At 43.1% G+C, this 14,590-nt stretch overlaps 1 protein-coding gene across 1 annotated transcript in view; it reads right to left on the bottom strand.

The window, feature by feature from the left end:
- TSNARE1 (t-SNARE domain containing 1) overlaps nucleotides 1-14,590 on the bottom strand; it is a gene marked incomplete at its 3' end in the record, with an annotated part of 298,862 nt that overhangs the window by 32,561 nt on the left and 251,711 nt on the right. The gene's annotated exons all lie outside the window — the stretch shown is intronic.

Here is a 14,590-nt window from a genome sequence, read left to right as displayed (position 1 = left end):
AAGGTAACTACCATGGAGTGAGGTACAAAGCAATGTCAAATGCAAAAGCAGGCCAGGAGAAGGAGGAAAGAAAGGAAAAAAAAACAATCCAAAACTAAAAGTAGGTCAGGTTTTCCTCTTGACAAAAGGTTAACAGCCAGCTTCCTCCAGGCATTTTGCTGGATGCCACACTTTTTAATGTATTTATAAGTGATCCAGGAAGGCAAATCAGTGGTGGAGAGAGGGGGGAAAAAAAAAGAAATCCTAAAAAACAAGTCACAAAAAAATCTCAATCTGTCATCATGATAATCCTGCAAATGCCATGTTAACATGAAAGGCCTTTTCAGGTGCAGAAAACTGTAACCTTTGGTCACTCCCTTGGGGCAGAAATCTGATACAGAACAATCAACAAACCCAGGAGCACTTGTGCTGTCTCATCTGGAGGTACATGGGTGGAGTAGGCACAGCTACCCAAGGACACACAGGTCACAGGTTACCCTGAGCCAGAATCAAGGCAGGCCTTCCTTGAGACTGGAGGATGGAAAAACCTGCCAGGAAAAAGCAGAACATGGAGCTGAGTCAGAACTGGCTGTCCTGTGAGAACAGGGTGGCTCCAGACTCTGAGGAGGACATGGACAATCATAACCAGGCCTTAAAATACACCAAAATGTGGCCAGGTTCAAGAAGACAGAACATAGGTAGCTCAGCATGGACTGTGGGATACACCAACTGGATGGTAAAGGCAGGTTGTACCCAGAGTGCAATGCCCAGGGCAGTGAGGGGACAGTTGTCTGGAATGGATGGAATAATGAATAACACAGTCTTGGTACATGGAAGATGTAGAAACCAAGCACTGGGACCAATGCACAGGACAAAACCAGACTGTATTTCTGTAGCCAAGACAAGAAAAGGCTGTTACAAACATCAGAAAGTCCTCAGCACTTTCAATAATACGACAATGAATGATGTTCAACACTCATGAATGCAAGTGAAAGAGGGGGAAATTAAAATGGCTCCTGCATTTGGCACATGAGTTCAGCAGAGAGACTCCAGCAGCCCAAGGAAAACCTCTCCTAATGCACTGATGCCTTCCAAAACAGCAAACAAGAGATCAGGGAGCACAGTGAACTGGCAATAAATAACACAAGGTTGCCAGTCTGGCACCACTCACCAGCTCCAGCCTCACTTAGAAGGGAAGGACTAATTTATATCTCTGTGCTAATGCAACATGGACAGTGAGTGCCAGCACCTTTGTCACAGACAGGGACAATGTGGTGGAGGCAGGTGGCATTTCAGTGGCTCTCCTGACCCCAGATCTCAGAGGACAAGGTCCAGCCTCACCTTCTTTGAAGGTCACCAAGCATCAGAGAGCCTGAAGAACAAAGCCATCGGCTCAGCCACCCAGCTGACTCAACCCACCTACGGAGAAAATCCACCTGGGAAACAAAGCACTGGTTTCCCACAGCTCTTCCAAAGCTATTGTGGCAGTCTTTTTGATGGCACACAACAATAGATGCTCTAACTCCACAGGCATTCGGGGAAAAACAATAGCAAGAGGTATTTATATAATAGTCTTTAACCCAAACCTCACCACTCCCACACAGAGGGCTGGAAAATTCAAACACCAGCTTCAGGGGGAGAAAAGAAAAGAAAGCTCAGGCTGAGGTAGATTTGAAGCCAAGACTGTTCACCATGGTATAATAACTACACACATCCTGTGGGGATGCAGAGGTGCCCTGGGAACATTAGAGCTGTAAAAATGCATGATATGTCACTGTCCCCAACTAGGAGGTGATGGTGCTACTGTGATACTGAAGGTATTCACCTGCCCACTCAGCCTGGCCCACACCTCCTCTGTGTTGCACAGCTTCCAGCCCTTTAATCCTTCTGAGCTGTCCTCTGCCCTCAGCAAGGATTGTGATCCCATGAGACCATCCCAATCCCAGCAACACACAGAAAAATGTTCCATCTGACTGCTTCCCACCTCCCAGCAAAGGTCCAGGGTAAAGTACCCGTGTCACAAGCACAGAACTGGGACAACAAGGATGGACCACTGCACCCTGAGATATAAGGGATAACAGAGTACCTGGAGGGAGGGACAAGGACAGGAAAAAGTTGAAAGATGATCAAGTGTGGCAGGATCTGTTTGAGTGTGGCTGTAAAATACCTTGTGCTGCTGCAAATACACCCAGGGGAGAGGAGGGCTGTGCATGACAGAAATGCTGTTCATGCCCTTCTTTGGAGGAGTTTGAAAGTCATTCAAGATGAGACACCAGTTCATTTACAGCATTGAAGGCAGTGGATCTATACCAATTTCCAATAGCTGGGGATCTACTCTAAAAACAAATTAACTCCCTGAAGTCTTGAGGTGTATTTGGGGAAGACTACCTATATTTAAAATCCACTGTTTTATGAGAGACTCTCCTTGGGTCTCTCTTATGAGGTGACTCATGAGAAGTAATAATCTTCCTACTGCTGTCCAAATAAAAGGAAGGAAGTTCCTCTAAATCTTAACAGGCAAGCTGTAAAAAGTTGTGACATTCAGCAGCACCTGGAGTTGAATGTGAAGACACAAAAGACACAGAGTCCTTAATCCTCAGACAGGGAGACAGGTGACTGGTAGATGAATTCACAGCCAGTTCCCTGTTTGCATTTAAAGCTCTTTATTCCCTGGCTCAGCAATTCCGCTGCTGCATTTATTTTTAATGCTTTATTTTTGCAATTTGACTTTCTAATGGCAACACCTGAAGTCACCTTCCTTAACCCTTCCCAGTGATATAAATTGGAAAGAATACCAGGGGAAACAACCCAGGGAACACAGCTTATCCCTGTCAGACTTCAGCAGGAGGCGACTCCCTCTTCAGCAACCAGCACCAAGGTGCAAAGGTGCAGGATTTCCTTTAATTTCCTCCAGATACACTCAGGGTGAAAGGACCTAATCCCAAAAGTCCTTGCATCCCAATGCTGAGACTCCTATTTTTAAACATGAGCTGAAATCAGAGAGGCAGAGAAGTCATGGAGTTTGCTCCTAATTTTTTCCGCCTTTCGATTTTTCAGACGTACAAGGAGAAAGAGAAGGGAGAGAAATGCCTTGTGTGATGACTGAAATGTTCTAGAAAGTTCATCTTTGAGGGCTGTTTTAGAGGATAATGCCAAATACAGGGGCTGATGCTCACAGAGTGACTTCTGGGCCCTGGCTGCTGGCAGCACCTGCTAATCTGATCAGTTTGAAGGGCTGAAATTTGCAGCAATGTGTTTATAGGGACTGTCAAAATGAGACTAAATATGACATTCTGCTGAATCACTGCAGATCCAGACATCCTTCACTTTGCCTCTTTACTAGTCTCCCACCCCCCTTTCAATACCACTCCCCACTGCCCCCACCCCGTGCTAAAAATACCAAAACCAAGGAGACACTTCTGCTCTCATCCGAATTTTGCTGAGAAAGACACAAATCCCCGAAAACCTCAGGGAGGGAGACTCTCCAGGAGTAGTTGCTGTTTATGTTTTAGGCAATGGGGAGAGCACATGGGTTACTTGGTGCAAAACCCTTTCTGCTGCAATGATCAGGTACAGCCAATTTCTTGGCTGAGTCTGAACCATCAAATTAATTTAATCCCTGATAAATTGAAGTCTTCTGAAGGCACTTTGCTCCACCAGAAACCTGGTTGGCACAGATGACAGAGAAGCTGAAAAAACTCTGTTCTGAAGGGAGAAGGCCCAATATGTAGACCAGACCCACTTAGGGCAGTCTGCTGCCTCCCTGGGGTCTGGGTTAAAGATGTGAAGGGAAAACTTGCTACTCTTGTACAACCCTCAGATTATTATCCATTTTTATTTTTTTTTTCTGATAGGGAGCAGTGAAGTGTCAATAAAAACTCTGAGGACCATCAAAAGACTTCAAGGGCTTGGGATGCCTGATTAAGGGAACAGGAGCACAGACAGTGTTCTCCTTTACCTTCCAGGAGGTTGCAGTGAGGTGGGGCTTGGTCTCCCAGGTAACAACAGGACAAGAGGAAATGGCCTCAAGTTGCACCAGGGGTGGTTTGAGTTGGATATTAGGAAATTTTTCTTCCCCTAAAGCGTTATCAAGCCCTGGTACAGGCTGCCCAGGGAGTCATCATCCCTGGAGGTATTTAAAAGATGTGTAGATTTGGCACCTGGGGACAGGGTTTAGTGGTGGGTTTGGCAGTGTTACGTGAATGGTTCCACCTGATAATCTTAAAGGTCTTTTCCAACCTAAACTATTCTATAATTCTGTCATTCCTCACACTCCCTGAATTTACAGCCAATTCCTAAAACCAGTCAGGAAAAGAAACAGTAACTGCTTCCCTTAAACACTGGTCTTGCACATTATGTTGAGTTTCTCCTTACATGAGGAAATCTCAGCCTTCTTAAGGAGACTTCAAGATCTCTCAGCACTAAATGAAATTTAAAGTTGTTCCCGCTCATCATTGACAAATATCTGGGCTCTCATCATTCCCAGGAGAGAAAAGGGTCTGCCAAGAAGCTTGAGAGGAGCAAAATGCCCTTGTATGTACAAGGGCTTTGAGCACAGATTCCTTCTGCAGACATAAAACCATCATTCATAAAATCAGCATATGCCAATGGAAGTCTCCAGCACTGAGCTCGGAGCACTGTACCTGAATCCCTCGGGGACATTTGTCTCAGTCCAACAGCACCCAGGAGGCCACTCATCTTTTAATACCTCAACAGCACATTTTCTGACACAACTGACATCCACCTGTAAGTTCTCCCCCAGGTGTGTTTTGTGCTCACAGGTACAGAGCAGATCTCCCCCCCCCCCCCCACCCTTCCTCCTAGAGCTTCATCTTCATATCTGGAGATTTTTTCAGAGGGCAAGAAGTTATCTGTCTATCTGACAGAGCAATCTGCTCTGTGCTTTCAGAGACACAGGCTGCTATTTAGCATCTCTTGATAAAGTTGTGATATCACGGGCAAAACTTCAGATCACAGCAAGCTCCCCCTGTAGGGAAGATCTGCCTTCAGTTACAAATGAGGATCAGGATTTTCCTGGAGCTTCATCCAAGCTGAATAGATGACAGTGTGTTTTTTTTGAACAGGAGCGTGTTCCACCTGCCTAGAAATTCAAATAAGGGGAGACAAATGACAAGCTAAATAAGCCAAATCTTGTATTTGGATCTCTCATCGCAGCACAGGCTGAAGAGAATTTGGTGCGGAAGTACAGAACAAGCAGCATTTTAAACCTGGCACCAATCCTGACTCTTTCTCAGGTCTTAGGCAAGGAATTTACATTTCTATGGAGCTCCACTGGCAAAGAAACAATCCATAATGGCTCAGCTTCTCCAGCTGTGAAATGGGAATAGGAGCACGGTAAGAAATCTGTTGCAGCTTTTATCCGGCCTGTGAGAACTGACAAGGAAAGATGGGACTCGGGGACTGTTGTGCCAAAAACCACCAGCACCAAAGGGAGAGTTAAAAATAAGCAGATATTTATTGCTGTAGCAGCATTGCCTGGTACTGAGAATCAGAGAATCATAGAACGGTTTGGATTGTAAAACACCTTAAAGCTCATCTCAGTCCAATCCCCCACCATGGGCAAGGACACCTTCCACTAGCCTAGGTTGCTCCAAATCCCATCCAACCTGGCCTTGAACACTTCCAGGGATGGGGCAGCCACAGCTTCTCTGGGCAACCTGTGCCAGGGCCTCCCCACCCTCACAGCAAAGAATTTCTTCCTAACATCTAATCTAAACCTGCCCTCTTTCAGTTTAAAGCAAGGGAACACTTTAAAACGTGGAAAGAAGGAAGTCTCAGACACACACAAGAATGATTATGGTGATCCAGAAAAGTCCTTTTAGTGTTTGACAGCTCAGTAGAAGAAAAGTAAAATTACAAAACTGTCTGGAAAGACAGTTTGATTTTTGACCTAAAATCCTTCCATCACCCATCTTTCAACAGCAATACCTGAGTCTTACATTAGAACAGAATTCAACTTTGTTCTTTATATCAACAGAAGTCCACATATTCAAAAAATGTGGGTCTTGATGGCCACATGAGCAAAGGTGCCCCCACCACATCTTCATTCCACTTGCTCCTGGACAAGACAGATCTGAACTCTTCTGAAAATGTGACTCTGGTGGTGAGTGCTTCAACTCTCTGCATCAAAACCATTGAATCATAGAATGGCCTGGGTTGGAAGGGAATTTAAAGATCATCTTGTTCCAAATCCCTGCTGTGGCAGGGACATCCTTCTCTAGACCAGATTGCTCAGAGTGCCATCCAACCCAGCCTTCAACACTTTCAGGGGTGGGGCATCCACAACTTCTCTGGGCAACCCCATTGGTGGGATATGGACCCACGGGGCACAGGGTCACCTCAGAGGGCTTCTCCTCCAGGGAGGTGCAGACACAGACATGGATACCATCCTGCACACCAGCCTCTACCTCATGGAGAAAAGGATGCTAACATCCTAAAATCCTAAATATTGTCCAAATAAGACACAAATGTGGTGTGAATAGGGCAGCAAAGCAGAAACCTCTACCTGCAGGGGCAATAGATGGAAGAGGAAGGAGAATGGGAATGACCTGGGAGCTCACACAGGCAGGGAAATAGAGATGTCTTGGCTCTAGACTGAAGTAAGATTAACACAGGAACTTGTGGTAGCCCTCAGTGGTGCAGCCAGAGGAGATGGAGAGATAATGGGATCACAGGATAATTCAGGTTCGAAGGAGCCACAGGAGAGCTCTAGCTCAGCCTCTCACTCACAGCAGGACCAACTGTGAGGTCGGACCAGGTTGCTCAGGGCTCTGGATAAAAATTTGCACGGAATAAAAGACATTAAAATATTAACTTTAAAATTTGCATTCCTCCACAGCCCCTCTTAACAGTCTTTCTGCCTCAAGTGAGCTGTCTGGTGGCCTCAGTACCAAGTACCTTCAGTACATGAAGACATGTACCTCAGTACATGTCTTCAATGCAGACAAGGAAATGACAACCAGAGGAGACACATGGGTGAACAGGGTGGTGGGGAAAGACACTTCTGAAACATCCTCTTTCATAAAGGAGCAATTGAAAGTACTAAAGAATGCCTGAACAAAATGAGCCTGCATAGTGTAGAGGGCATAAACTTATACTGTATTTGGCATCAGCCTCTAAAATTTGACATTCATTGTTCATACTGTTAAGAATGTGATTTTCAGTCTAATTTCCGTGAGGATGTGGGAGACTATTCCTGTCAGGGATAATTTATAAAGGACCAGGCACCTTTTGGTAAATAGGAGGGAATGTGAACTGGTCTTGCTGTGAAATGTGGATTTCAATCTCCTTCTCAGTGATCTCTTCCCCTTTTTTCCTCTGTAGGGTCTTTTCAATACACTTGGTTCACTTTCCTCTCTCTCCTGAGCTGCTCAGGGATGGATGGCAGGCTCCCTCTCCAACCAGCAGGGTCTGGAGATGCTCCAGGGCTTTGCCAACAGGATCTTTTATCTATTCATAAGACTCACTTATTGTTATTTCCCCAACTGGATTGGGCAAAACGTTGATTTCCCTGTCCAAAAGAATTATAAAAGAAACCACAGCATCCAATCCAGGAAGGCAAAAGGAGTCAAATCTGCAGGAACAGCTCTTTTGAGCACTGCTGGGAGATCTCAGTTGGTTGATGGGCTATTGATCTCCACTGATATTAATTAGCATCAGAGAACCAGAGAGTGAACTGCTCTAACCTAAGTAATAGGTGAGAGTTGCAATTCCCCTTTGGGGCAGCAAATCACAGACACAAGAATAGCTGTATTGATGAGGCATATGATGTTTGTGCTGTCTGTGCTAACAGAAACAGCAGCAAGATATTGCCTTTATTGAGACAGTCATCATCTGGCAAGAAAAAAACATAGGCAAAAGTGCAGTAAATACAGGAGGAAAGTAACACATTCTTTTAACAAAAGAAATATTAACACTTAAGCAAAAGGATTTGCAGAAGCTAAACAGTATTTCACCCCAAGCACCAGAGATCTCTCTGTTTCCAGCTCTCCACCTTATCAATGTACATTGACAGACCATAGAGGAGACTTTAACTCAGCTCAGTTTCTGTAGATACAAATATGCAGACGTGTCTCCCTAAAACTCAGATTATTAGCAAATTATGTGTGTCTCAGCACTATTTTCTCCATCTGTAGAGGAAATACTTCACTTTTAGTAGGTTCTAAAGTCCATCCTTATTCAATAAAGCTGCTAAGACAAACATAAGGGATTTGCCGAATCCAGGCTTTCATTACTACCTTCTTCAAGCAAGGAATAGTGCATGAAGAAAAGGGTTTAGGGCAAGACACTCTGACACTAACAGTCTTTGGGTAAGGCACTGGGAATGTAAGTGAGAAAAGGAAAATTATCTCTAGCATACAGTGGAAACCTCTCCAATTTAGTTAAAAACACTTCACTACCCACAGTATCCTCACAAGGTTACACCTGAGACAGAAGAAATTCCCAGGGCTAAAAAGATTTGTTATATATTCCTGAAACCTCTTTGTCTTACAAAGTGATATCTGAGGTTGAACACATATCCCTGATGAAATACTGATTGCAAAAATACACAAGCTCTAATAATTTCCATCAGGAGAGGAAGAAATAGAGTTTTAACCAGCCAGTAGGAAAAAGTTTGGACTTTTGCAAGCAGCTGTAGCAAAAATGATGTGTGAGAAGAAAGGAGATCAAGAGAGAAATTTCACATTGTATGATCCAGTGGTATTTCACCTCTGGCCTCTCTGTTTGGCTGTACTGGGGTTATGGGACAGATGGATATGTATTGATATATTTATAACATTTAATAAACAGTGGGAATGGAAAGAGAAGGAAATGCAGCAAGAGCTCTCTGTGGGTGCATGGGATTTTTGTGTTTGCTCTTTTAGTGAAAGAACCTGAGGGGATGGCCTGAAGTTGTGTCAGGAGAGGTTTAGGTTGGATATTAGGAAAAGGTTCTTCTCCCAGAGGATGGTTGGGTCCTGGAACAGGGTCTCCATGGAAGTGGTCACAGCACCAAACCTGCCAGAGTTCAAGGATCATTTGGACAACACTCTCAGGCACATGGTGTGATTCTGGGGTTATCCTGTGGAGGGCCAGGAGTTGGATCCAATGGTTCTTGTGGGTCCCTTCCAACTCAGATATTCTACCATTCTCACCGAGCCTCTGAAACTGCAATTACCAAAACTTTTCAGTGCTGGCTGGAACAACACCGGCAGCTTGAAAGCAACATGTTAAAGATGTGGAGACTGACTGTGAGTGGCTTTGACATGAAGGCAAGAAATCGTGGTTTTTAGCAATGCACAAGTGTTGGAGGCCACAAGGGGACGGAGAGGCAGGCACAGCCAAATCAATATGCAATGGAAAGGGCCCCTGCCTGAGTCTGCTGGGACAGGCTGCATTTTGTTCTCAAGACTTGCCAAGGCTTCTCTGCATTTTCAAAGAGCCCAGCTGTTATTTACACACATACCTTATTTTGCCCTCAGGCTTGCACAGTTTCCCCACAAAATTTACCCTTAATTCACCTTGCTCCTCCTCTTCTCTAAATGTCAGTGACTACTAAAGGAGATTTTTGTGATCAAATCATAAATCAATAGGGCTGCAGCTGTACAAGGGCATGGGAGATGCCTGTTCTCAGCCATTGAAACTGCAGGTATGCACTTCATTGCATCCACATCATTAAGTCTCCTCACCTTCTGAACTGGGTGGCTGCATCAAAACTGCTTTTAGAAAACATGTGAACTCTCAAACTCTGCCAATAACTGGGCAAGAACTGGCAAATCTGGGTCAAAAGTATGCCAGGATATGCTTTAACAATTTAGAAGTATTTAGAGCCAGTTCCTGTGTCCTTGGTATATTTAATTTACTAGTGGAGAAATTATCTAGAAATTTTCCATCAGCACTTGTAAACTCTGAATTGGATCCATGGGGTTTTTTTTACACATTTCTTCTGTTCAGCTGTGGTACAACAAAATCCTATATATGGTCTGCTGCTGGAAGAGCAAGGAAATAACAAATGGGAAATAACTGAGAAGAGAGCACTGAAGTGACTGAAAAGCAAGAGAGAGTGACTTGTGAAGAGGAGGATAACTGTGAGCATCTGAGGAGTTTAAAAGCCAAAGGGGAAGAAGAATTATTTGCAGGGTCCAGTAGAGTTTCGCTGGGTGTAAAAAGCTGAGAATGAGAAAGGGATCTTTAGCAGGAGCAGAGGGAAGCATTTCATCAACACCGCAGCCTGCTGGACCGTGAAATAGTCTCCCGAAATAAATGGTGGTAGTCCTGCAGCTCAGGTCATTTTAAATTAGAGTGGGCAGGATACTGGAGCGGATTCTTTAGGGAACAACTCAATACCAAGTCCCAGGGATGGCCGTGTCAACCGCTCAGGCAGCTCTGCTGCTCATGATAATTGGGCTCCACCACGCTGCCAGGAGAAGATGCTGCTTTTGACACTCATTCACTGACGGTGCTTGTCATGATATTGTGTTATTTATACATTACTCTGAGTCAAAAAGTCTCTGTGAAAAGGCAGGCAGAGTCCTCATAAGTCAAAGCCCTGGACTATTGAAGTTGATAAAAGGTATAAAACGGCTTGCACTAAACCTTCTAAACTGCAAGATTTTACCAAAAATACCCCTCAGCAAGAAATGCTACGTGGTAATGAGTGAACAAGGAACAAGTCTGAACTAACAAACACACTCTGGCAGACTCTGTGGGGCTTTTTGTTGTTTTTGTTGGTTTTGTTGTTGTTTTTTTTTTATTGTATTTCATTTTCTGTCTGCTTACAAATGCTTGAGTGACAGGCGTGGAGGCTGCCATCTATCACCGCTCTTCAAAACAGAGAGGGAACAAACATCAACATTCCTCAACAATGACCCAGTGGGAACAACCTCTCCCAAAAATAAAAGCATTTTCCTCATACCTGTTGCCACAACCTATCCATCTCCTCTTCTCTTTTGCCAAGAGAAGCATCGACTAAAATGCAGCTCTGTGGATGTGCTTTGCTTTTTTCAGGGTATCATAGAATTGTAGAATGATTTGGGTTGGAAGGGACCTTAAAGATCATCCAGTTACAACCCCCTGTCATGGACAGGGACACCTTCCACTAGACCAGGTTGCTTCCCACTCTTCATGGTAGGAGAATTCCCACTGTTGTGTGGGAAGCACAGGGATGGGAAACTTCTATGAGAAGGGAAAGAGGATTGTGCAGGAGATGGGATGACCTGCTGGTGACTCCAAGGGAATGACGGTGTGGTCTGGAAGGGGTTTTTCTTATCTTCCTTCCTCATCACCTCTAGAGAAGCCATCTGCACTGGGAGGATCACTGGAGGCTTTCTGCATCAATACAGCATTTAGCATCTTTCCTATAGGTCTTCCAATCACCAGCTGAACTTCTGTGAAGTTCTCCATTCAATACTTACCCATTTCTTCTCAAACTTTTATCACCTCCCATTTTTCACATGACCACAGGTGGAAATGAAAAGTATGGGATGCTAAATTATATATATTTGCTGTGACAGAGCCTGTGCCAGCACTGAGCACTGACAATGCACATTACAGTTCAGCTCATGTATTTCTGATGGCACATTTTACAGTGCTATATATAAAGTTGTTATGGCATCTATTATTCACTGCCAATACAGTTCAAGTTAAAATAGGTTTTATATAACAGTTCAAAGCAATATTTTAAGAAATAACACTTGTGTCAAGGCTGCTGTGTCCTACCAGATTTTGACATTTCCAAGCAATAAAGATCTTTATCCAAAATGTAAGGTTTTGGCGAGACATCTCCCTAGCAGACTTCTCTGGTTTTAATCTGCAAGCAATAGCAAAACTAGCACATTTAAATAAAATGAACAGCCAGCTGAACTTTTGACATGGCTGTTATCTGTCTAGGTGGAAACTGTGAACACTGCAAAGTGCCTCGAGGGATGTCCATGACAGAGAACAATGTCCCATTAACCTGAACCTCTGAAGAGACACTGGAGATGTGGAAAACACACAAGTGGGAAAATGTAATTGGAACATTAAGAAAATTTCTGTTATGGGCATGATTTTATATCTGTTTTTCAGGACACAAGACAGGAAGAGAATTTATTCGCTTGTTTCTTTAGCAATCAAAAAGGTTTTATACCTGTTCTTGCAAAAAGGGCAAATTCAATGTCTCTTAAGAAAAAAAAAAAAAAGCCACATGATCTGCACCATGAGCTCCTCCAGAGTTGTGTGTAATCAGTGTGGCCCAGAATTTATGATGTTCCATCAGTGATCTGTGATCTCCTCTGTGCTGCTTGAGATCTATATGTTCCTGGTGCTGGATATGCAGCAACACAAAAATCCCAGTGAGAGCAATCTACTTGCATAAGACAAGTTCTGCCCAGCTCTATTCTTCATTCTGGTCCCCAAAGAACAACGGAGAACAAGTGCTATACATCAATTTGGCAATAAATTTAGTTTATTAGTTGTGTTTGACAGTTGAGAATAATGTTTCATTTTAACCTTCTTGGTTACTCAGTGGTTTTGAAAACATGTTGGGGAAAAGTTGTTATGGTGACTATGAGCTCAGTGAATCCCTTCTCTGTGTACCCACAACTTCTGCTGAAAACAGGGAAGCTTTAATGTGCTAGATGAGTCCTTTCACAAGAAATATGTTCATGTGGGTCAACAAACAGAAAAACAAAACACAGTGAAAATTATTTAAAAAGCACCATCTGCTTATTCAAATGCAGCTGGGGAGAGGTACAATGCAGTCCAAAAATCCTCATTTTCATTACATTTATTTCAAAAGTGATGTTAAATAAAATACCATGAGTCCTAAATGTTTTCCTCCTGAAGAAAAATGTTTAAGCTACATTTGAAATAATGCTTGTGGAATGCAGCCCTCCTCACAGGATGAACATGGATCTTGGAGAGCAAAGCAAAATGGATACAGGATATTGGGAAATAAACAGGTAAAAGGAAAGTGCACACATTCTTAGGAAGCAAAAGCCTAAACAACATTAACTGCCTAAATTGACTAAATCATTAATTGCATATACTGAATAAGTTATTCAGAGGTAAATTCATATTGAAAAGGTATCCAGGATCAAATCAATACATACAAAATTTGCACAGTACACAAGTGTGGTATTTTTTTAAGAGTTATTTTTTACTTAACCCCCCTCAATTACCCCACCATGGACATGTGGTCCAGTATAGCCTAATGCAGAGATATCAGCTTGTGGACAGAAGTGGGATTTAACCAGAAAATAAAGATCTCTCTGAGGAGACACCTCCTGGTTTTCCAAAGCTGCTGAGGTTGAGGCTGGCTTGGGGTTGCTCAATCCCCAGTGCCTAATGGACAAACACTAAATGTGGGGTTTTTTGTTTTCTGGGGAGGACAGGGATGACATAAAGACAGGAAGAAAAAGGCACTGACTATATTTCAAACAAAGGGGTCACAGAATCACAGAATGGATGAGGTTGGAAGGGACCACAGTGGGTCATCTGGTCCAATCTCCCTGCTCAAGCAGGGTCATCCCAGAGCACATGGCACAGGGGTGTGTCCAGACTGTTCTGGAATATCTACAGTGAGTTGGAGTTGTGGTCCACAACATCATTTCAGAAGTACATTTGCTACCAACCTTCTTGAACATCAAAGTGCAGGAACAGCCCCAAACATGCATTTTCTTGCCACAAAGTTCCCTCCAGTTTGTCCTGGTGGGTGCAATGAGATCCCTCAAGTATGAAGAGACAAATCACACCCAGAGATACTCCACATGAGCACATTCTTTAACAATGTCATTCCTAGTAATGGACGCAAGCCCACGAAGCTCATTCATCTCTGTTCAGAGAACCATAACAGAAATTAGACACACACTAACCTCGACCCCCTCCTGTAAAACTGTCAAAATTTCTTACTTAGGGAGTTGAATCAGATTTATCCATCACTCTTTGCAAACAGAGGTCACAGCCTCAGAGTTCCACTCTACAGTAGGAATGTTTGTCCCCTTTTTGCTCTGTTAACTCAATCACAATTCCTGCTGTACCGCTCCAAAATCTATTCTGATAAAATTAGCACAATCCAATTAAAGGACAAAGTATAGTCCTTAATTAAATGTTCTGATCATTCTGAAGTTCTCTTTTTTTTTTTTGGTTCATCTTGAGTTTAGGCCTGTAAAAGCATACAAATTAGAAAGATTTAGCATGTTCTTGTTTTACCCATTTATCGCTTAAATTTAAGTAACAAGAGTTTCCCAAAAGCATAAAAAGAGAAGTATAAAAAGAAAAATGTGGGATGTTTAACTTATTCAGGTCTCTTTTTGTTCCTTTTATTTCACATTTTTACAGCACCTTGGAAAAAAAAAAAGGAATAAAAATAGTATGTCTTCTTTTAACTAGCCCAAGAATGTCCAAATACTTTGATACAGCAAAATATTTGAAATAATTTGAAAAGCTTAACAAGTTATTTCCTTTTTTCTACCTATTATTCTCTCTCATGGTAAAGCTGAATATTTTCTGTCCGTGACAAATTCCAGTTTCAAGTTCGTGTGCACCAAGAAAAGTTGATTTGCTGCAGAATCCAGCTTAAGCTCCCTCACTACAGACTCTGCCATGGGAGACTCACTGAAAAGAACCCAAT

This window comes from Manacus candei, unplaced genomic scaffold (assembly GCF_025592945.1).
Source record: "Manacus candei isolate 608988 ecotype Guabito, Panama unplaced genomic scaffold, ASM2559294v1 h1tg000188l, whole genome shotgun sequence".
NCBI lineage: Eukaryota > Metazoa > Chordata > Aves > Passeriformes > Pipridae > Manacus > Manacus candei.
The sequence above is the reverse complement of the archived record's forward strand: the minus strand, read 5'-3'. Positions and strand labels throughout refer to the sequence as shown.